General features: G+C 46.0%; 1 protein-coding gene and 1 long non-coding RNA gene across 2 annotated transcripts in view; both read right to left on the bottom strand.

The window, feature by feature from the left end:
* Positions 1-12,564, bottom strand: part of LOC122381596 (ras-related protein Rab-23-like) — a 36,006-nt gene extending 23,442 nt beyond the window's left edge. The window contains exon 1 of the mRNA XM_043365954.1: positions 11,284-12,564. The gene's annotated coding sequence lies outside the window, so the exon portion shown is untranslated. The remainder of the gene's footprint in view (positions 1-11,283) is intronic.
* Positions 12,565-18,500: 5,936 nt separating this feature from the next.
* Positions 18,501-21,257, bottom strand: LOC122381565. Its single transcript, XR_006256546.1, has 2 exons — positions 21,201-21,257; positions 18,501-18,568 (listed from the first exon to the last, which is right to left on the bottom strand). It is a non-coding gene; the product is annotated as an uncharacterized LOC122381565 (long non-coding RNA).
* Positions 21,258-21,775: the final 518 nt, after the last annotated feature.

Below are 21,775 nucleotides of genomic sequence, written 5' to 3'. Positions count from 1 at the left end.
CTCCCTTCCCTCCCGTCCCGTCCCGTCCTGCCCCGCGGCCGGGGCCGTCTCCAGTCTTGGCGCACCGTGTCATCAGCCAATCAGTGGGCTAGGCGGCGCAGCTGACCCTGCTGACCCCTAGCCGCCCCCGGCAGTAATAACTCGGGCGGACCGCCCGCCGCCGCCCGACGGACCGTTTGGCCGAGAACAGCGACTGAAGCGCGCGGGGTCAACCCCAACCGGCCGCTATATGGCCACTGCTGAGAACTGGTCAGTTGTGCACCAGTTCTACGGACACCCGCGCCAACCATGGGGAGGTTCTCAGGGCCAGGTGGACCCTCGGAGGCGCTGGATCGCGGTTATCGCGGTTATGGGTCGTGGGGTGGGCGGGTGCAGGCGGTCGGGTCAGCCTTACACCCGGAGTTTATGGGAGCCCCTGCGGAGGTGGACAAGTGCGGACTTCTCTTGGATAGTTACGAAGACATTTAAACGTCCCCGACTATTCCAGACAGCGGCGCGGCCATGAAGGCCTTGACCCCGTGCGTCTGTTCTCAGAAGACAATGGGATTCTAATTCTGTGACAACTCCATTGTAGTTTCCAATGAATAGCGCTCGTATCTAATTGACAGGAAACGCAACCATGGCCGGCCATGGTTGATTTCTGGCAGATTTGTTCACTCTCGGGTGACGAAAATTATTGACGTGGAGCTACAGAATTCAAACGTTTTTCTTTTTTTTTTGCATGAGGTTTAGTACAACTGTCATTCACCCGATTATGATATTAAGCTGAGAAATTGATCATCGAAGGCACACTTCATCAAAATCGTTTTAGTGCACAAACTCGTTTGCAGTGCCCTGGGTAAATATCGAATAGTGCTCGAGAGCATGATAAAGGACGGTTATCGACAAATGCCGAAAAAAAATTTAGCAATAATTCAAAAGTGAATAAATTTTGAGAGTAACTATGATTCGTAGCCCATGATCACTGGGGCAAAAAAAGAACATTTCGCGTCGTAAACCTCGAGCGCTAGTAATGCAGTTAGGAACAACCACACCTACGACAAGCCATTCGAGCGCGGGCCGATAGCACAGCTGGGTTCATTGCCACCAGAACTGAGCCAAGGCACCATCTCCAGCCACCGTCCGATTAGACTCCACGCTAATCGGAGTCGGACGCCAAATTGACCCATCCGCGCTGGTGGAGTCTGCCCCGCCCATGGATAGAGGAATGTGCACCTCAATTACCAATGGAGGCGTAAAGCGTTCGACAGTATTTTACAGAAGGGGGTATTTCATCAAGCGCACGATAGTTCGTGTCATATCCAGCAACTGCAGCACAGTTATAAGGATTTAGATTCTGTCGAGTTGAGACTCCTCGAGGTCTGTTATTTTGCATGCCACTTGTCATCTAGTTCGAAATCCTACATCCAGTTTCGTACTTATCTTTGTCCAAGGTCGTAGATTTTCCTCAACCTTGTGTCACGTCTTTCTTGTTTTCGGCAAGATTCGATACAACTTCGAAATACAATTCTAAGCAAAGATACTAAGCGGGGAAGGTCCAGGGTTCTTGGCTCATGGCTTCCCGCTTCCAAATCCCTCCACCATAATTCCTTCACCCATCGTCCCACTTCGCCGTGCCCGAGCATCACAACAGGTACAGTTCGCGTGCCTGGCGCCGTGGGAGGGACGTCCTGACCGGAATACCGTCCTGTACTCCCCCATGGTGCGGTCTGACCCTTTCTCAGGTGCGACACATACGCTCCATCACTTCCCAGTTCCTCGGTCGGTGGCGAGTGAGCGCAGTACAATACCACGACGGCCGCGGAACATATGGCAGTCTGAGGGGTGGGGACATTTGCATAGAATGGAGCCGGGGTGTGGAAAATTGAGATGACTTGAAGGAATGGACTTTGGTTTGGCGACTCGATGTATGAGTATGATGCTGGTGCAATGGCCGACGTATGCAGCGTAATCACTCGAGTGTTGCGTATTGCTAAATACGAGGTTAACATGCCTAAATCAGTCCTGCGCACGCGTTTCAAACGGCTATCATCGTCAATTTCATCATTGCATAACATCAGTAATCCTTGATATCATCAGAAGATCCTCTTAGTGTGACACTAGACACCAGTTGACAGCTGAAGACACCCACGTCACGCACAGCTACTCTGCACGCACTCACTGACCCTCTATCCCCAGCCCACCCCCTTGCCGCCCGCGCGAGCTGTCACCGTCAAACAGCTCCTCAGAGAGAAAGACGATCGATATTGAAAGGCCCGGCCGCAATCTAGAGTCAATCCATTGTCGGGCCGTCACAGCGATAGCATCTACATCGTGATGCCGCGCTTTGTTCGACAGAAAAATCTATTTCACGTCATTACGTCCGCTTTAGGCACGTCGCCCTTGCTATCTAAGGCCGAGATCGGCGGCCGTTTTGTGGAAAAGTCATGGTGAAACTCATCCATCTCCCCGTGGATTTGCGAAATGGAATAAATCGATCACCGGCTGGCGCCTAAAGTAACCTGAGGTCAAAGAGTGAGACATCGGATAGCTCTCTGAAATACCCGTTGCGTTCACCGCTAATTACAGCGGAGACACGTATGCATACACAAATAAGTGTCCATATAGGTAAACGGATTTTGCACAGAGTAGCAGCCACAAGTCTGTCTAGAATATGCGTTTACTATGCCCATTTTTCGAGGGTTAACTTTCTTGTTTGCAATTTTCCCAAGAAGTGCGCAATGCACATGCATTGTGAAAAATTACAAGGGATTTTGCGAATAATTATGCTGATGTAGTTCCGAACGTCTTTTTAGCACATTAGCACATTACGCTTCAGAGCATGGCATTGGGCATCGCACAGACAAGCATGCGCCAAACATCTGCTGAAACCCGGACTATTGGAGACACAGAGATCCAGAGATCTTATGCATCTTATGTCCCCTTCACAATGCGCTTTGTTCTTTGTTTCTATTCGACCGTTCTACTGCCTCTGATGTCTCTGCGCGAGGTCTCCACTAGGGTCTGTGCGTGGGCTCATGGCGCTCTCCGCAAGTCTGTGTGTCCGCGTTTGTGTGACCCCTGAGACCTCAGTCACCCCTGGGCCGACCAAAGCCATCAGCGGCCGGGCCCAGCCGCCAGACGCCATCATATTTCACGCTGATTGGAGACGCGATCCTGCGGCGCGCGCGCGCGGCGTGGGCGGCGCAGTGTCGCAACGCGGCGCAGCGCGTCACAATAACGGCGCGGCGGTGACGTGACCGGCGCGACCGCCACCGCCGCCGGCGGCCGACCGACCGACTGCGGACGCAGGCCTGAAAACCGGCTGGGTGGTGTATGGCTGATACAAGGACCAGAGTTTGGCGACCCAGGGATGGACATAAACGACCGATCGCTAAAAGAGACAGTCTCGAGATGGCAGCTTCAGATAGGAGCCCCGAGCCTTGGACAGTTTGGCTCTCAACGGTCTGGCTCGTCTGCGACTGGCTGGAAGGTCGCTATGGTCAGGGGCGCTTGGGCGAGGCTTTAGACAGGCGTTGGGGTGAGGCGATTCGGACGTGATGTGAACAGATAAGGCCATGCGCGGGCGTCGAAGGCCGTTGGCACGTAACTACATAACAAGGACGCCTAACTGGCTATGGCGCCGAAAACGCCAACGCTAAATATGTATGTGGCTGATGAGCCAGATGGATGAATAAACGACATCCTGGTCTATGTCAAAAATCGGGGAACGTTGCGGAATGAACTATATCCAATAGCATGGGGTTGTCCTTAGGTTACCTGTTCACTGTTCAACCTTTTCATACACAAAGGCAATGAGCAAAACCTCAGCTCTTGCTAACAGCTGGTAAAATGCTGCCAGTTTGGTTTTCTTCGGACGACAAAGCATCACGCTCACCTCATTAGGGGCAGGTCATATCCTGATTTTATATTCAGCCCAGCGTTTTCGCTTTAATTAGCCAAACGACAATGACTGATGAACCATCGCTGATAAACAACGTTTACATTTCTCACCAACAAAATAAGTTTCAGCTGCATGAACCGGTGTGTTATGATGCATTTTAACCCTCGCCCGCACATGCCATTTTCCCATCCTAGAACGCACATGGGGGGGGGGGGTGGTTGCCACCCCCCCGCGCCATTTCGTTCCTGTTGGAGATAGAGCTTAGCAGTAAGACCAAAAAGATTCTTTGGGAAGAGACGAATCCAATGATACCCAGTTTTACCTTCTCAGGTCAGTCATTGACCCTCCAGGTCAGGTCAAACTAAAAAATGTTGCTGTTTTGGGTCACCGTTGGATATTAAGTGCGCTGCTTATCAAATACCGATGACGATGCTGTTTTCTGGTGCCAAGCCAGCTAGAACCTCTTTGTCACACTATCCGACCAGAATTTTGCTGCTGAGGTCATTTCAGGTCAAGTTAGGTCAAGGTCAATTAGGGGAAGCGGGGGTAACACCGCCCCCCTAAGCTTTTCGCCAAAATGAGAGAATATGTGTGAAGTCTCTTGGTAGTTATTGTTTTGGTTACAATATTTAAACATTTCCTCACGTGTTTTAGGTACTTATTTTGCATGCTCCTAAAAGGTTTTCATGTATCACGACTTTTAAAAATACCTTGCATATTTGCTGCCTACAAATTGTGTGGGTAACCCCGCCACCGGTGTTGATGTTAACCCAACCCATTCCTACGAAAGCTTTTAATTGTTCAGAGATCGTGTGCGATGAGTTTCCTGTCGGTAAGTGGTAATTTTCGCAAATAATCGGTAATGGACACCTAAATAGGTATAGATTCATCAGCTGTTTGCCAGTTTTATACAGCTGGCAAGTGCTTGGTCGGGATGCATGAAAAATACAAAGTAAAAAATCAAATAAGCTGCTTATTCCCGACTTAGGAACATCTACGAACATAAATAAAGCGTTTCTTTGGAGTTTCATCACTTATCACGCTACAAACAGGAAACACCGCAACCTCAATTGGGGTAACACCGCCACGGGGTGGCGGTGCTCCCCAATAAGTGATCACAAGCAAAAATCGCCAGCGGTAAGAATGTACTACACGGTTCAAGCAAGCTTATCTTACTGGACAAAGCCGATCAGTTATTTTTCGATGTAATCAAGTAAATCAAAATGAGTCTCTACTTAAAGACATTCAAAAGTGCTCCCAACTCATCGAATTTTTATAAGAGAATGTGCATTTTTCTTTAAATGCCCACATTGAGCTTCGATTACACTGAAACACCGGAACACAAATCAGAAGACGCTTACCTGCGTGCGGTCAATAGGAAATAACGGATTTTTACACTTCACATTTCATACTTTCGCCGCCAGATGGGGTGGCGGTGTTTCCCACAATGGCGGTGTTACCCCCGCTTCCCCTAGATGTGTTTGTATGTCTGTGTGTGTCTGTGTGTATACTGATGTGTACACCGATTGTTTTTGGGTCAATATCACATGAAATCATGATCTGAGAAGCTTTTACCAAAAATGCAGTCAAAAAACTTCACAAAAAGTAAATTCAGCTTGCCTAAAACGCAATTATCTTAGATGACCTAGGTTGACCTTGACCCTGACCTTGACCCCTGTACATCGTCGAACAACATGTTCCATGATAGGTGGGAGGTAAGACTGGCAACAAAGGCCGAAATCAGGGTGTCAAAAGCTCACAAGGCCCATGGCAAACGCAAGATGTTGAGAATTGGCCATTTGGGTCATGACATGACCTGAAAAACAAGGTCATATCTCCGAAACCAAAAATCACAGAAACTTGAAATTTTCAGTGGACATCAAGAAAGGATAGACGAGCAGCTATACAAAAAAATCAGTCTTCTAGCTCTAAAAATGTTGAGTGCAGAGCAGAAAGACTGCCTGGGGGGGGGGGTGGCAACCACACCCCCCCCCCCCATGTGCGGGCGAGGGTTAACAACAGCTCCATTAGCAGCACATCGACCACATCACGGTCTCTCTAGGTGACCTTTATGTCAAACGAGAGCGACCCATTTCATCACATCACGCGCCGCCATCGGAGCAGGGACGCCCGCGCTCTGGGCGAGCCGCTGACTCCCCGCGAGTCCCGCCTCCTCCCCCGCACGTCATGCCTCATCTCAGTCTCCTCACGAGAAAGGGGATGTCACAACGCATAGATTCTTCGGTCACGGGAATCCGCTGGGACCGGGCGTGGAGCTGAATACGTTTATCTCAGGTTTCCCGTGCTGGAACTCATATGCAGACGAGGTGTCGTTGAAAGTGCATGGAGCCAAGGAACGTGGATGATGGATTACCTATGCGTGACAGATTTGAGGACAAGCCCATTATTCACACTGAGTGGTTGGCATTAAATTAGATGTGTGAGTGAGTGTGTAATGTGCTAAACGTCACTGTGTGAAACCTCGCGCGTCCGTTCTCAAGCTCATCAGGCGGTCCAAGTTGTTGACTATTTTTCATCGCTTTGACTTCGGGTCATAACAAATTCATTCGCGTGATCCGATTGGTTATAACAAAATCGCCTAATCATCTAATTTCCTGCATAGCCGAGTCGTTCATATTTACCAGCAAACTGTGAGGGTGAATTATGGAAGATTTAGCTAGACGATAGGACGATAAAATAATTGCAACACATTTCGGCTATTTCGGCCATTCTGGTTGCTGCAAATATTGCTTTTAACGTGTTACTAAAGCTCATATGTTTGAATGTAACATATTACGAGTTTTTTCTTGACCTCATATGTAGTAATCATCCATTGATAGACATGCCTCTAAATAACCTTCCAACAGCATCGTTACATAATTTATTACGCATAATTACGCTTGTTATGAAGGCTGTCGATGCAACAAGATAGGTGCGATGAATACGGGATAGAAATTTGCAGGCGCATCGAAAGTGGGTATATGATTTAGACCGACCTTTCGATGCATAATTTAACCGAGCAAACAAGTGGAACACAGAGCCAGCGATACTTGAGTCCTGCCGGCATGACAAATCGCACAGATGCATATGTACATGTAGTCTTAACATCAAACTGACAAAGTCAAATTTCGTCCGATGGATTCCAAAAGTGGCTGTAAAAAGATACTCGTCATATTAATATTGTGCTAGCGATCACAAATGCAATTGTTGGAAAAGATAGATAGTACCTAATCCTCACTTCCATACCGACAGATAGAAACATAGCGATAAAGACAAAACAAGAGTCTATAATCTGTATGCGTTGATTTCACAAGACGATCGAATAATCAGTGAGCTGGTGCTGATCTATGACTTTGAAGGTGCCGAGTTTGACAAATGATGGGCGGTGGCGGCTGCGGCGGGCGGCCAAGGACAGTAGGTACTCTGACCAGTCCGTGACCCGCGCCTCCGCTGCCGCCCCCGCCCCCGCCCGGACTTCCCTTCCCCTCCACATCCCCGGTGCACGTCCACCATAGTGGAGTGGAATATAATATCCGCCTGCAACTGCAGATGGCAGCGAGTTATGTTGTGCTGGGGCCTGGGAGTACACCATGCAGAAATGGTTGACCAGCCTAGAAAGTTATTAATAAAAAAAACATGAAAAGAACGGAACAGCTTCTTCGGAATAATATTTCCTAATATCGAAACATTGCAAAACGTAGAAAATAGAACACTGGAGTAAAATCCCACTTATTCACCAGGCTAGTTCAGATAACTGATGGTTTTAGTTGTCCGTATTAATGACCGTTCTCTTCGTCTCAGACTGATGTTCCTACCAAGCAGCCGTACCAAGGTCGCTGTAAACAAGCTCACCGCTCACGACTTCACGAGTCGCTGACGTGACTTCACAGCAATGTGCGGTGGGCGGTTAAATTGTTAGCCAGGGTCTGAATATGATGCAGAGTTCGTGATCGAGGTGTTATTTCTGGAGCCGCGATTTCACAGCGCCGTAGACAAAGGGTTCAGAGGAAAATGGCCATGATATTCGTTTTAAAGCGGCTTCCTGAAATGCTGTAATGACGTTTCACGCAGTTACTGATTAAACCTTAAGATTGGTATACATATAATTAAAGCAGCAACCAAAAAGTGTATCATTTCATCATACATTTACTAAATACGGGACGGTCCCTATTGCGTGCATAAATTGCGAATTGATTATGTTTAATGGTAACTTAATGGTAAATATAACTAGAAAATAACGCCTATAAGTATACACACACAGAAATATTGAGCGATGTCAAGTTCAATATACTCGTAAATAGTTCAAATAGCTTCAAAGTTCTGCTTCACGTAGTAAAATATCTTTAGTTTAAGTATTTACGTGATAAACAAGCAAGGTATCCGTCGCACAACGCCATAATAAGTAAAGGCATCAAGAATAAGTTTGTTTTAATACGACGTTTATTGGTTAACTAACAAACATCGGCAGTTTTATTACACCACACAAGCATCTTTACGCAAAACAGGATAATGTAACAGCATAACAGATGTTCAAATACCTAATTGATATGTTTTCATGCAAAGCAAGTGTATCCATAAGCGAATGAGTGTTGTGTCACACTGGTAATTGCGGTACACATCCAGAGCACCGTTCGTTTACGTCAACCCGTGTAAATTTAGCGAAATTTTGAGCTAAATGCTGACGGCGGCGGCGCCATTTTCGCAATCTGTCAGTTGTGCGCCGGGGACCGCGGGGGCCGGCGGGGGAGTGTTGTGGCTGCAGTGCGCAGAGAGAGTTTGCCCATTCTTGTGACATCAGTGAGATAAAACAGTGCTGTGGTGTTTATCTAGTTGGATAATAAGCTGAGTAATGAGTGAATAAGTGAATAATAAGTGAAATACTGCATTGTGGTCATCGTCTGATAACTGCAATCAAGACCGAGTCGGAAATCTGAAGCGGAGCGACATCGGAGGAGCTGCTGGAAATTATCCAGCTTTGTCGGAGTGCTAAGGTGGGCTTGTAATTTTTCAACTGAACTGCTGTCGTGTTATGAAAATAATGGATGCACTTTCATGCTTTTCTAGGGTTAATTAGGTATAGGTATGCTAATATTTTGCCAGATAGGCAACAGAGAGCCGATGGCTAATTAAATGAACGGTAATTTTGGCACAGTGAAGTAGTCGTACAGATGACATATTTTTTATTTATCAATTACGGGCAGTTGACGGGAGACGGGCGGTGGCTGCGGCCTGTAGCGGCGCCCATGCGTTGTGAAATATCAGCTTATATACATCATAAGGTATATACGCTAATCTAACTTTTATTTCCGTCAGATGTCATGTCGATTCTTAACAATAAACGACAAACAAACAAACGTGTTTGCAGCATGGGGTAGGCATTGAGCATCACAATGTTTCGTTGCATTTAGCTAAGGCTCGCGGCTGGCGACAACGTCCCGCCGTGTGTCGCTTGCGTTACAAATTTTGCGGGCCCAACATTAGCTTTACCAGAAAAAATCGTTATAATAACCGTCTTATTTGTGTAAATCTACCGCCATGAATTTGTGTACGATTACCACGCGAGTGTTCCTTTTGGTACTTTTTACCAAAAACACATATTTGTGCGTAAATGTAACGCGAGATCCGCGGTAAAGTTACACTGAAAGCGGTTCTCCTACACAATAGTGAAGCACTCCGAAGCTAGCAAAACACACATATAAGTGTTCTTTTACGCAGAAAACAGAGTAATTTTACACCAAAAAAATGTTCCTTTTGGTACTTTCAATTACACCGTTTTTCCGCTCAATATTTCTGTGTGTATAGCTGTCATATAACACCAGAATCTATTTCTGGTCCACCTTGATCGCTTAGTTTACTTAAAAAAGAAAAAAAATCTGAATAGAATACAGTATTTCATGTCAATTATTAACGTTTTATACTGTTCTTCACTACCCATCAATACCAAAAAAAAAATGTTGGCTGTCTGCAATCCCCCCATGCTGTCCTTCCCCTATGGCTATTGTCTAACGAATTATCCACTGTTTTTTATGTGTCGTCAATATAACTCGACCAACTGTCATTGTCATTCATCTGCCGCTGTCAGTTGTCACCTGCCTCCCCTAATCGTCATCTAGTCTGCTGTCACCTGTTCATCTCTCACTGTCACTTGCTCATCCACCACAGTCACCTTTATTCCCAGTGTCACCTGTCCATCCAACACAGTCTCCTTTATTCCCAGTGTCACCTGTCCATCCAACAAGGTCATCTTTATTCCCAGTGTCACCTGTCCATCCAACACAGTCTCCTTTATTCCCAGTGTCACCTGCCCATCTAACACAGTCACCTTTATTCCCATTGTTACCTGTCCATCCACCACAGTCACCTTTATTCCCAGTGTCACCTGTCCATCCAACACGGTCACCTTTATTCCCAGTGTCACCTGTTCATCTCTCTGTCAGTGCCACCTGTCCATACACCACTGTCATCTGTTCATTCCCCAGTGTCACCTACCCGTCCATCACTGTCACCCTATCCCAACTCCCCAGTGTCACCTGTTCATCCCGCTGTCACTTTAGCTCCCACTGTCACCTGCCAATATTATCCAATCACCACTCCTCCATCTGAATCGTCTTATTCAGATGGGTTGTAGCCTCTGGCCAGACTCCCGCCAGCCTGTCGCCAGCCGTATGCATAAACGCCGTGAATATGAAGGAGTTCCCCGAGATTTCACCGGAGAATACCATATCATTATCCGCCCAGACTGGCAGCAGAATGTGGCGGCTAGGACTTTGAACTACCAATAGTCTTACTTGCCTCCGTCTATTTTATAGCAACGTCTACACTCTGAAGCTTACGGCTAACGTTTGATTTCATAGTTTAATTTCAAAAGGCGCTTTCTTGAAAGGTAAAAGTGGTTACATCACATGCATATCGGTTGATGGACAATCACGGATTCAGGCAAAAAATAGAAGTCAACATATCTTTGAGGCCTTTGAGCGATAGGAGTTACCGTCCCACGGTGCTGGACGTGGGCATAAGTTTTACTCGCGAAGCGTATTCTTTTTTAAACATCTACTTCATATACGTACCTACCTAAATCATGAATTGAAAACTATCGGAACTTCAGCGTTCAGTTTTCATTATAATATTGAAAGCCATCATTTAAATCAGCATGAATTAATACGGTTCAGAAATATATAAACGGTTACACCTACTACGGCAGTTTGTAAATCAGGTTAAAAGTAAAACATTTCAATTGGTTCCATTAAAAGAATAAAATGAACCTCGAATACCAATGGCACAGGGTTTGTGCTCTAGCAGAACATGCATGCTCGTACGTAAAGAAACAATAAACAAATCGTAAACAACAACATGAACAAATCGGAATCATCGTTCACTATCGCCACGCATTGAACACTCACCTGTTCTCCGGTGTCTCTGCCTTCCTGTCCCGATCGTCTGGCTGTGCTCACTATCCTCTCAACGAGCTCACCATGGAAAGAGCCGGAGTCACGCACCTCCCTCCCTCACCGTGGCCCGTCGACTGGGGCCCACCTGGGGTCGGGCGGTGCACCGCAGAGGAGCCGGCGTGGGCTACGCCGGAGGGTGGACACCTGGGCGTCGAGGGCGCCCTCCACCGGCCGGTCAGGGCGCCCTCCACAGGCCGGCACCGGCTCGTGCCGACACATAGAGCCGACATGAGACGACCCTTGTACATACGTCCCTATCCATTACCTATAGCTGAGTAGAGTAGTAAAGTACCTATAAATCTTGCCTTAGCGGCCTGCATGACTCTTCAAGAGACTGGCTTTGGCTCGGGCTCACAAGTCGGTGCAGTTTCCTAAAAGAGGGCCAGTGTGGGGACCTCAGATGTCATAGGACTCCATGCCCTCATGGCTTGGGGCTTTGAAATATAAATCCACGATGGAGGCTCTCCTCATTTATTCCGGCCTAAGCGGTAAGCTTTTATCAACATGTAAAGTTGTAAACTTCTAACTTGCAAACTTTGAGATCGGCGAGGGAAGTCAGAGGCCGGTGGGGGGCCTCGGAAGGGTCGGTGAAGCACTCTCGAATGACAGTATGGGCCCTCAGAGATCTGCATTGCATAATCCTCTAGAAGATTGTCATTGGCCCTCAGGAATCTGCAAGGATAATGAAGGGGGCATGGCCTGAAAGGTCGACATGGAACCCCTATCCTCCGTGAACTGCTTGGGACCCTCAGCGCATAGGCGGCGGAACGAGAGGGCACCGGGACACCGTGCCCCCCTTTGATTTTGGCATTTTAACATTAGCCCTATGGGCGGTGCAAGGAAAGAATGGGACCAAAAGTCGGCAGTGCCCCTGGCCCTCCCCCTTAATTGAAGATGTTCCGCCGCCACTGCCTCAGCAGCCAGCGGGGCCATTCGATGACGGTATTCGATGACGGCGTTCAAAGGCTGGCGAGGGGCTGTATAGACCGATGTGGGTCCCTTAGCTTAGAGACCAATATGTGCCCTTCCGAGGTGGTCTGGAACCTCGAAAGTCGGTACAGACGGTGAGGCCTCAACTCTCAAGCCCCATGGTCATGGAGCTGACGCGGGAGCTCTGAAAGGAATCCGGGTAGAGCCGAGCGAGGGCCGAGGGGGTCCAACGACGTTTTAATCACGGTAACTATAAATAGTTTTTTATGAGCTATAGGTTAGGTAGGTACCTATGAACTCCCAAATGCGACCCACTGAAGTGAGAATTACGTCATTGCTGCCAAATCCACTATAAGGTGCTGCAATATTGAATTATACCATACCACTTTATGAAAAATTACAACATGCTACGTCACGAGACCAAACAAAATAGCTACCTTTATCCAACAATACCACGATGCAGCATGCAGGGTGAAAAATCAAACTTTTGCATTTTGTCTTGATTACATTATAGAAACGTAGGCACGTTGTGTGCGGAATAAATAGGCAATATAAATGAATTTTTACCTCGTTTTAGTACCTTTTTCATTGGTCCCAAATTTAAATCAATGACTGCCTTAGGTATGATGACGTCATTAATCAATGAGGTTCTGATTTTGTTATTACTTTTGGAACATCCTTGGTTTACTAAAGGTAAAAAACGTGAGGGTGATCGTTTGTTTACTTTCGTAAAAATGGCTTCGGTTGGTGTTCGTGCTGTCTGCGCTCTACGTACTTTCACGCCAACATGCTTCAGCAGATTGCAAAATGGACTCTCTCGTAATTTCCAATTCGCGGTTCTGAGGAACTTGTCTGTGTCTCACCGCGTCTTCGCAGGTAAACTTTTAATTGTGCGTCGTGAATGTATTTACTGCGTTATGTTCTGTTTTAGATGGTGTTTTGCCATGCTAGTACGATAGTTGAAAGTTTTTTACCTTCAAAGTGTTCCCTGCCCACTAGCTTATTCATTACTCTCAATATTTTTCTCATTGGGGTTCATGGTGCCAGCTGCGAGGGTTCGTACGCGGTTGCGAATCTGTACGAGCACACTTGACAGGTGTCAGTGTGAAGCGCTGTTGCCGTCAAATGGGGTAACTTTAAAACCCAGGGTAACATTGGCATACCATGGTAACTTTGCCCCAAGGGGATAAAATCACTCCACATTACACACCACATCAGTAGGCGGAACTATGGTCATGAGTACCCAAATATAGGAACGTTCCCATTTTTGGGAACGGAGTTCCCAAATATGGGAACGGGCGTTCCCATTTATGAGAACGGAAGGCAATTTTTCGGCCGTTCTCCCACTAAAACTCAAAAGTGCATCACGTCTCAAAAAAGTGCACGCTGATTTAAGTGTCTACTAAATCTCCATAAAGTTATCTTTAATCTGACCGTGGAACAAGGAAATTGACCGTGGAATGATATTTTTAATGATTTTTTGAAAATGACAGAATGGTGGAAATATGGGTTATACGACATTTAACATGCAATTTAAAGGAAAATGAAGCATTTTTTAGTTTGAGGTAAAGTATAATAATTTTCGCCTGGTTATGAACTTTCATACTATCGACACCAGATGCTGACAAATGCAAGCGAAGACGCGGACGGTCCCGAGGTAATATTGTTGACTTTTGTGTCGGGGCGGACGACCGCGTGGAACGTGAGTGAATTTACCGAGCTACTGTTGTAAACTCAGTTTAAGCGGTTGAAAATTATCCAGCTGTATTTTATCATCCCGGAAAGACGTATTTTATTTGGATGCTAGCTGTTTAGAGTTGTTTTATAAGGAGCGTCATGAGCGTGGTTTTTGTCTTCCGTGTTTCTAAGCGTGATCGTTTTGGGGGAATTTCTCTTATATAGCTCGCTCTGTGTGGCTTATTTATAATTTTTATGCTGATTTCGATAATTCCTCGTGCCCATCCTACCAGGCCTTTTGCCACTTACACTCATCAAGAAAGGAAAAAACTAGATTTTCATTGGGACTAGGTGTTTTGAGTGTGTAACATATTCAGCGTTCCCATTTTTGGATACTTCCTTGTGCTCGTCAACTATCGGTGATAAACAGACAGGTGCTTGACATGTCTCCACCCTCAGCGCGGACGGTGGATATAGGTATGGAAGACCTTGTTGAACATCGCTGAGCGTTGTGAATTACGTAATCCTGCAGAGGGGGGCGTGCCCGCTGCGAGATCGACGGGAATAAAAGCGCAGAAGACCGGGCGAAACATGCGACGGTCTTGCCGGAAAGGTCATCTGATGATTGTTGCGTTAACAATAATTTGCGGCGTTGGACGTGATGCTTGTTAATGAAAAGAGCCCCTGAAAGGCGTCGGTGAAATCGTTCCCAATTTTGGGTACGCCGTTCCCATAATAAGGAACGCTTGCAGCGCCAGTGTACGAGAGCGTTCCCAAATTTGGGCTCGCGGCCCGGATGATGGACTGCTTTAGAAATAGGGGAACGATTTGAAACTACGATGGGCCTTACAATATCAAACTCTTTCCCAACAATATTGAGACAAAAATCAGGCGGTTCACGATCGTTTTATATTTTTTGGACGTCATTTAACGGTTCTTTTTCTTGTTTTAAATAATGCCTACATGGCGTTCCCATATTTGGGTTTATCGTTCCCAAACATGGGAACGAAAATGCGTTCCCGAAAATGGGTACGCTTGACCATAGTTCCGCCTACTGACATTACACACTCTCTGCCTTTGTAAAAACAGAATGTTGAGTGATTTTATCCCCTAGGGGCAAGGTCACCACAGTATGCCAATGTTACCCCTGGTTTTAAGGTAACCCAAATTTACATTGCTTCCTGGAAATGTAAGGGATGGGCTGAAAAAATGCTGTGCTGCTGCCAAATGTAATTGATCTTCATTCTACCAATCTTACTTCACTTAATAAAACATGCACAATTTTCAACTAACCTACAAATTTGAGATCAAAGTGCAGTACATGTATGATTTTTTGCACTTCTTGCAGGCTTTATTTCCTGTATTCACAAATTGGAAGTGCTTAGATGATGTACCCTGAGACCTAAAACATCAAGATGTATACCTGTATCATTATGCACAATTCATTTCTCTGATTATTCAGGATTGAGAACTTGACATGTATTCTGGTTGATTGTCCTGGTCCCAGTCCTTCATCATCCTGGTTGATCATCTCTGAACTATGAAATGGAGGTGTTGTATTCAATTTCAGTCATCATATCAACAAAATGAATATAAGATATTAGTGTACATTATATGATGTTAACATTAGGGTATATACTTGTTCTGTCTCTTTATCCCAAATATGATGCTTGTAACATTATCTGATAATTTCTCTATTGAAGCTCATTGTAGGGTGAGGAAGGATTATACCTAATTACTTTATTATTTAAACCATTCTTGAGCTTGATTCATGGATCATCATTTCTTTTAATAATAATGGTATTAGTGCCAAATAAATGCAGATGAAACAAGTTAAGAATTTAGAAAAGTTGTATTTTATGACATTATACCTAATCATTTTAGAGGATTTCCAATGAAGGAGGAATTCCATAGTGATATCAGTTTCATGTTATGTTGATTGCCATCAGTGGCGGCGCCACGAATTTTCGCCAGTGGGGGCAAGCTTGAGGTGACCCGACTGTTGTCTGATACGCCAATCTGCAAAATCCATGAGCAACTTGCCCCTAGATGTTGCCATTCAAAATTATTATGGTACTCATGTGACCTCGAATGACCTTTGGTTGACTTTGACGCATGAAAAGTCCTTTGTGATGATTTCGTAGCCACTGATCACGATTCTGGCATCCATTTTGCTCTAAGCATTCATTTAAAGGATGGGAAAACATGTCTTAATTAGGTACTAGATGCCGGCAGCGCTCTTGCGTTGCCTTGGGCCAGAATTGGATGAACGGAGCTGAGGGCACACACCGGGCAAAACCACCGAAACCCAGACTGAGCTCGGACTGAACCTGAAACCAACCGAAACATCCCAAAAATGCTTCAAAGCACGTGAGATGGGTGTCCCATAAGTTCGTTTTCACCTAAATGTTACGTTTATAGGCTCTCTTGCTTAAAGGCACGCTGGAATTGGTTCGTAACTGAGCTTACGTGGTTGCCATGGCTGGTAGCAATATGCTCCACAGTAACTAATTTCTGTAGACAAAATAGCTTTTGCTAGAGAGCCCGCTTCCTACAGAGACGGCTAACGCCGCAACATAGAGGTCTCCGATACGGGTACGTCTTGGTATTTAGTCAGCACGTGACCATTCTCGACGATTAATGGCCCTTTCACACGTAGCAACTTTTCCGGTCGCCGGCGACGGCAACTGTCGCCGGCGATCGCCAGCGACCGGGGTCAGTCGCCGGCGATCGCCAGCGACCGGGGTCAGTCGCCGGCAACTCCGCAGTTGTCGATATCAGCTGACCAGTCGCCGGGGTGTGACGTAGCAGTCGTGTCAGCCAATCATTGAAGAGTTGTCGGCGTTGCCGAGAAAGTTCAATTTTTCCAACATTTTGAAGTCGCCGGCGACTGTTCTAGCCAGCCGCCGCTCAACTGTCACGTGACCCGCTTGACCTTGAGTTGGCACCAGATATTGCGCTGCTGATACATGCAGCGGCGCAGCTTATTTTACTGCATTATTCAATGTACTAAATATTTGGACATGTTTTGCAGGATGGTAACTACCGTCTAGGTAATATTGGAATAGCATTTATTAGATCTATTATTGAAACAATACATAATATCAATGAAAATACAATCAAACTGCGATTCTTCTACATTGAAATTCAATGCACTCAAGCATAAAACTGAAAAGTGATGTGTACTTGCAGTTCCTCCATTTTTCCTAACGCATCAGCCAAGACTACGAGTGCTGCAGATTTTGCTCACCTGTCTTGTTTATTCAACTACAACCCTGTTCTCAATAAATGAATAACTTCGCTGTAACGACATTAGCATTGAAGGAATGGTTGGTGGTAAGCATGGGACAATCACAGTGATTTGTGGTCACACATTTGGACCGTGCTTTGTATGTGAAAAACAGAAAAAAGGCATTCTAGAAATGTAGCAGAAATTTAAATGCCAGAAACGGACCTGAGGAACGGCGAAGCCTACCGCCCACATAAAACACAGGCTTTCATTATGTCAAAAACAGATGCTGTATTATCTAAAGCGCTGGATTGGGGAACACAAGTGTACCCCCCCCCCCTATAACAAAATGCATTTTTCCACACAGTGGAATCACTAAACATGGCGAGGTGACAGTATATGACACCATACGCGCAACCACATAAAAATGCAGCACGCGCGGACACGGGGCAGGGACGGTGGCACAATATGCCGATACCCAATAAGACACAAGCCTAGGTCAAAGGTGACAATACTGTGACAGAAATTTTAAAATCAGCCTGGACACAGCTCACTCTTCATGACCGTTTTTATCGAAAATAGACCAACAAAACACCAAGGCTCCTTCGTCCAAAACTCAAAACTCGACATGCCGCTCCAAAGGCCTTGCAAAACAGCGCACACCAACAACGCATAATAGCCAGCAACGCACACGACAGGATTTTCGAGGCCCGAGTCGTCAGCCGCCGCCGCCGCCGCCGCCACCTCCCGGCAGCTGATTGCTGAGTGCCTTGCTCATTGCCCCACCGGCGCCGATCGTGGCGACCTCTTTACTCTGGCAGAATCGACCCTACCGAGCGGCGACAGCATTCAGAAGCAAAATGACAAATGAATTCACTGCACTTATGTCAGAAAATCGAATGCACATGCCCATGGTCACACGCGGTGCCGTCCACGGGGCCGGCAGAAGCTGCACACTGTCACCGAACACCACCTGCACCTTGGACGCAGTATGTGAGGGCTTGGCGGACGCGCGCCGCCTCGCGTGCGGTATTGGCATCAAGGCCCGGACACGAGGGAGCACACTCGGCGCAATCAGAGCACACCGTCCGGGGCCGTCAGTGTCGATCTCCTGACCTCACAGAAAGTTGTGCAGCACACAGGTGAACGCCGTCAGTGTGGTGACTGGTGCGCAGCACACCGTCCCACGGAAGATCGTCTGTGGGCCTTGGTGCAGATGCTGTCTCTAGGCAGAGTCAACAGTGCAGTGGCAGAAGTTGAACATTCAGCTGCTAGACTCCTTTTCGGGTTAGCAATGCCGTCGAGTTGGCCATCAGGTGGTGTTGCAGAATCATCAGGTACTCTTGATCAGGTACATCAGGTACAGAACCTCTTGACTCATCAGGTAACGCTGTGACTTGTCTGCCAGGCACAGAGGGCGGACATGTCAGAACATACTTCAAAAACATTTTTAAAAATCATTTTTTAACCAAAAGCTCTGCAAATTAGGAAGCCTGGAATAGGCTATTGCTTAGCATCATAAAAACTACCCAAATACCCAAATCAGGTTAGGCTTGGTTTACCCAAATACCCAAATCAGGTTAGGTTTGGTTTTTACACTTCAGGCTAAAATGAGAACTATCTTAAAATCATTATCCTTGATGTAGCATTGTTGACGCTTTTTGTCTTGCACAATTGGCAATCAGTATTCAGTGACACAGAATTGGAAGTTGTGGTTCAGAAACCTAGCATTATTTCACACCTAGCATTTTAAGGCAGTGCTCATTCTTTTTGAAAGCAAGTGTATTTTTTAATATAATTTTCTAGGTAATTCATTTCCTACTGAATATGGTTATGAGACCATTGTTACTAATTTTGGTATTGTTAAGGCAGCTGTAGCATGAGTGGGCATATGCTGTGAGACTGGAGTGGTTAAAGTCACTAGAGGCTTGAGGTTTTTTTAGACATTATGCAGCAGCCTGGGGAGATATGCAGAGGCAAGTCTAGGCACCACCAGAAGGGGGACAAGCAGTCAGCACAACACACAGCGGGCACAAGGGGAGGAGATTGTAAAAACTATTGCCTGGATCCACCTCTGTGGACATCCTCAGGCATGCCTCTGTGGACATCTCCAGGCTGCTGCATGTAAAAAAAAAGTATCAAGCCTCTAGTGACTTTTTCCACACTGCAGCAAATGCCCGCTTATTCTTGGTCTGCTCTACCTTCCTCCAATTATGAGTTTTGTGTGAAAATGACATTTTTACATTGGTGGAGCTTGTGTGCGCATGGTACACATAAGCCATGCCGGCAGCATTGCTGCAATGAATAGGAAACAGCTCCAGGGCCAAAATACATACCACCTAATACCTTGCCAAAATACATGACATACCTACCACCTACCGTGCATACTGCAATTATTTATGTACTAATAAGCCATGGATTATCATTTGCCATGTGAGCATGCACACACATGCGAACCCAATGCGGATTAAGTTTGGCCTGGGTTGTTTATCCATGATACCAAGGAAAACTCCAGCAGAAACAATAACAAAATTGCAAAGCTACCTGTTTGATTTTGATCATGCTAATTAATGAGCAGCAATATAATATTTTGTTGCTATCAAATATTTCCTTGTGTCGCACGAATAGGTAGGCAAATAGCTGACTGATGGGTAGGCACTTTGTCCTCAAGGGCACTGATACTGAATGTAAACAATGTTCTTGTGACACAACAAGCAAGTTTTCATTACCTTATGAAACTAGTGTCAATTTCAATGTCATTAAAATATTCAATTTTGATGAAAAAATACATATTTATCACAAATAAAAATCATGGGTGATCATGGGCAAGTGCGCCACAAATGACATAAACCCTCCAATATTGTCGAATCAAGCTTAAAGGGACCCTCCCACCTTCAAAAAAGTTAATGAATTGGCATGAAAGTGATGTCGCTCGGTTCAGAAAGAGCAAAAACGAATATCTACCAAATTTCATCGAAAAATATTCACCGGTTTTCAAGATATTAGACTTTTACTTTTGTTTACTTTTTGGGATCTCCGCTGTTCCTAGCGACTTTATTTGAAAGTGCGGCATTTGTTGCGCGCAAAGCAGCATATACCACCGCGTGCTACAAAACGTTTTAGTCAAAACATTTAACGGACGTTCGAAAGCCTGATGACGTCATCAGATTCCCGTAATGGTTAAAGGAAATAGTTCACTTTCACGAAATTATTTTTTTTGCAACGATTTATGATTTTTTATGTTCAAAATAATCAGCAAAGAAAATAAAACCTTTTTATAACAAAAGATTTTTTTCTATATTTTGATATAGGAAGAACTTTTCAGTTTCTGTAAGGCACACGCGATCCAGTATGAAAAGAGCATGGGTCCCGAAAATTCTTCAGAAACAGATAAATTATCGCAGCCACCGGCACTTGGGCGATCTGCTCGATCTGATAATGTTCCCCTGAATGTCCTAATTGATCAGTACGAGAATTTCTCTAGAGTTCTCGTAGATAATTTCTCTAGTTTCTGAAGAATTTTCGGGACCCATGCTCTTTTCATACTGGATGGAAATATATGCAAGGCACACATCCTCAACGCAAGACACCTTTTTCGGGACGAGAAATAGAATATCTTTGCCTAGGGTGATCGTTGGGCTGTAAAAGCTCCTGATTTATGCTCGTCTCAGCCTAAGCTACGGAACTGCTATTCCAGTTCAAAACCCATGTTAAAAAGTGAACTATTTCCTTTAAGAGATAGGGACCACGCTGGTCCCACCCTGCAAGTAAAGGGAAGAAATTTCTTGAACACCATAAAGCTGCGGGGGTTGCGACCAGGATAGATGGTGGTTTCTGAGCCTGGCCGCAAACTTGGCTATCTCAACTCAAAACTAATGTTAAGGTGGGAGGGTCCCTTTAAATTCAAGTCACAACAGCTTCACGACAGGCAAACTACAAGATAATAATCCCTATGCTACTGTGCAACAAATTTAAGGTAGCCACAGCAACCAATTTAGGGAAAAATGCATCACAAATCACCTAAACCACTCACCAAGGACAAAACTGTCATGGCGGCGTCCGCTGCTCGAGAAGAGTCGCCGGCGACTGGCCTGTGACGCGGATCTGACGTCACCAGTTGCTGGCGATTGCCCGGCCGTGGCCCGGCGATCGCCACCGACTTGCTTACGTCATACCTACGTCACACACGATCGTTGGCTGGCGGTCGCTGGCGGTCGCCGGCGACTGCTGCTGTCGCCGGCGACTGAAAAGTTGCTACGTGTGAAAGGGCCATAAGGGTGATTGAGGCCTACCAGTCTGTACCCAATGTCCATCGCTAACTGGACGCACAGTCAGCAAGTGACGCCGATGATTTGTCGGGAGTCAATCACGGTGAATGAACATGAGTAGGAGAATGAGTGGGAGTAGGAGATATGCGACAGACGGTCCGAGAACGAACGTTTTGCTGATGCACTTGATACGGGGACCGTCAAAAACAGGCGTACTATTATAACCGTTTATCATGAATGTTGCACTGGTCTTCTGTTCCCTTTTCAACATCAGCCAAATTTTGTGGGGGCAAAAACATAGTCTTGCCCCCACGGCCTCCTGCCAGTGGGGGCAGTCTGC

Source organism: Amphibalanus amphitrite, unplaced genomic scaffold (assembly GCF_019059575.1).
Source record: "Amphibalanus amphitrite isolate SeventyFive unplaced genomic scaffold, NRLGWU_Aamphi_draft 000122F_arrow, whole genome shotgun sequence".
Lineage (NCBI taxonomy): Eukaryota > Metazoa > Arthropoda > Thecostraca > Balanomorpha > Balanidae > Amphibalanus > Amphibalanus amphitrite.
The sequence above is the reverse complement of the archived record's forward strand: the minus strand, read 5'-3'. Positions and strand labels throughout refer to the sequence as shown.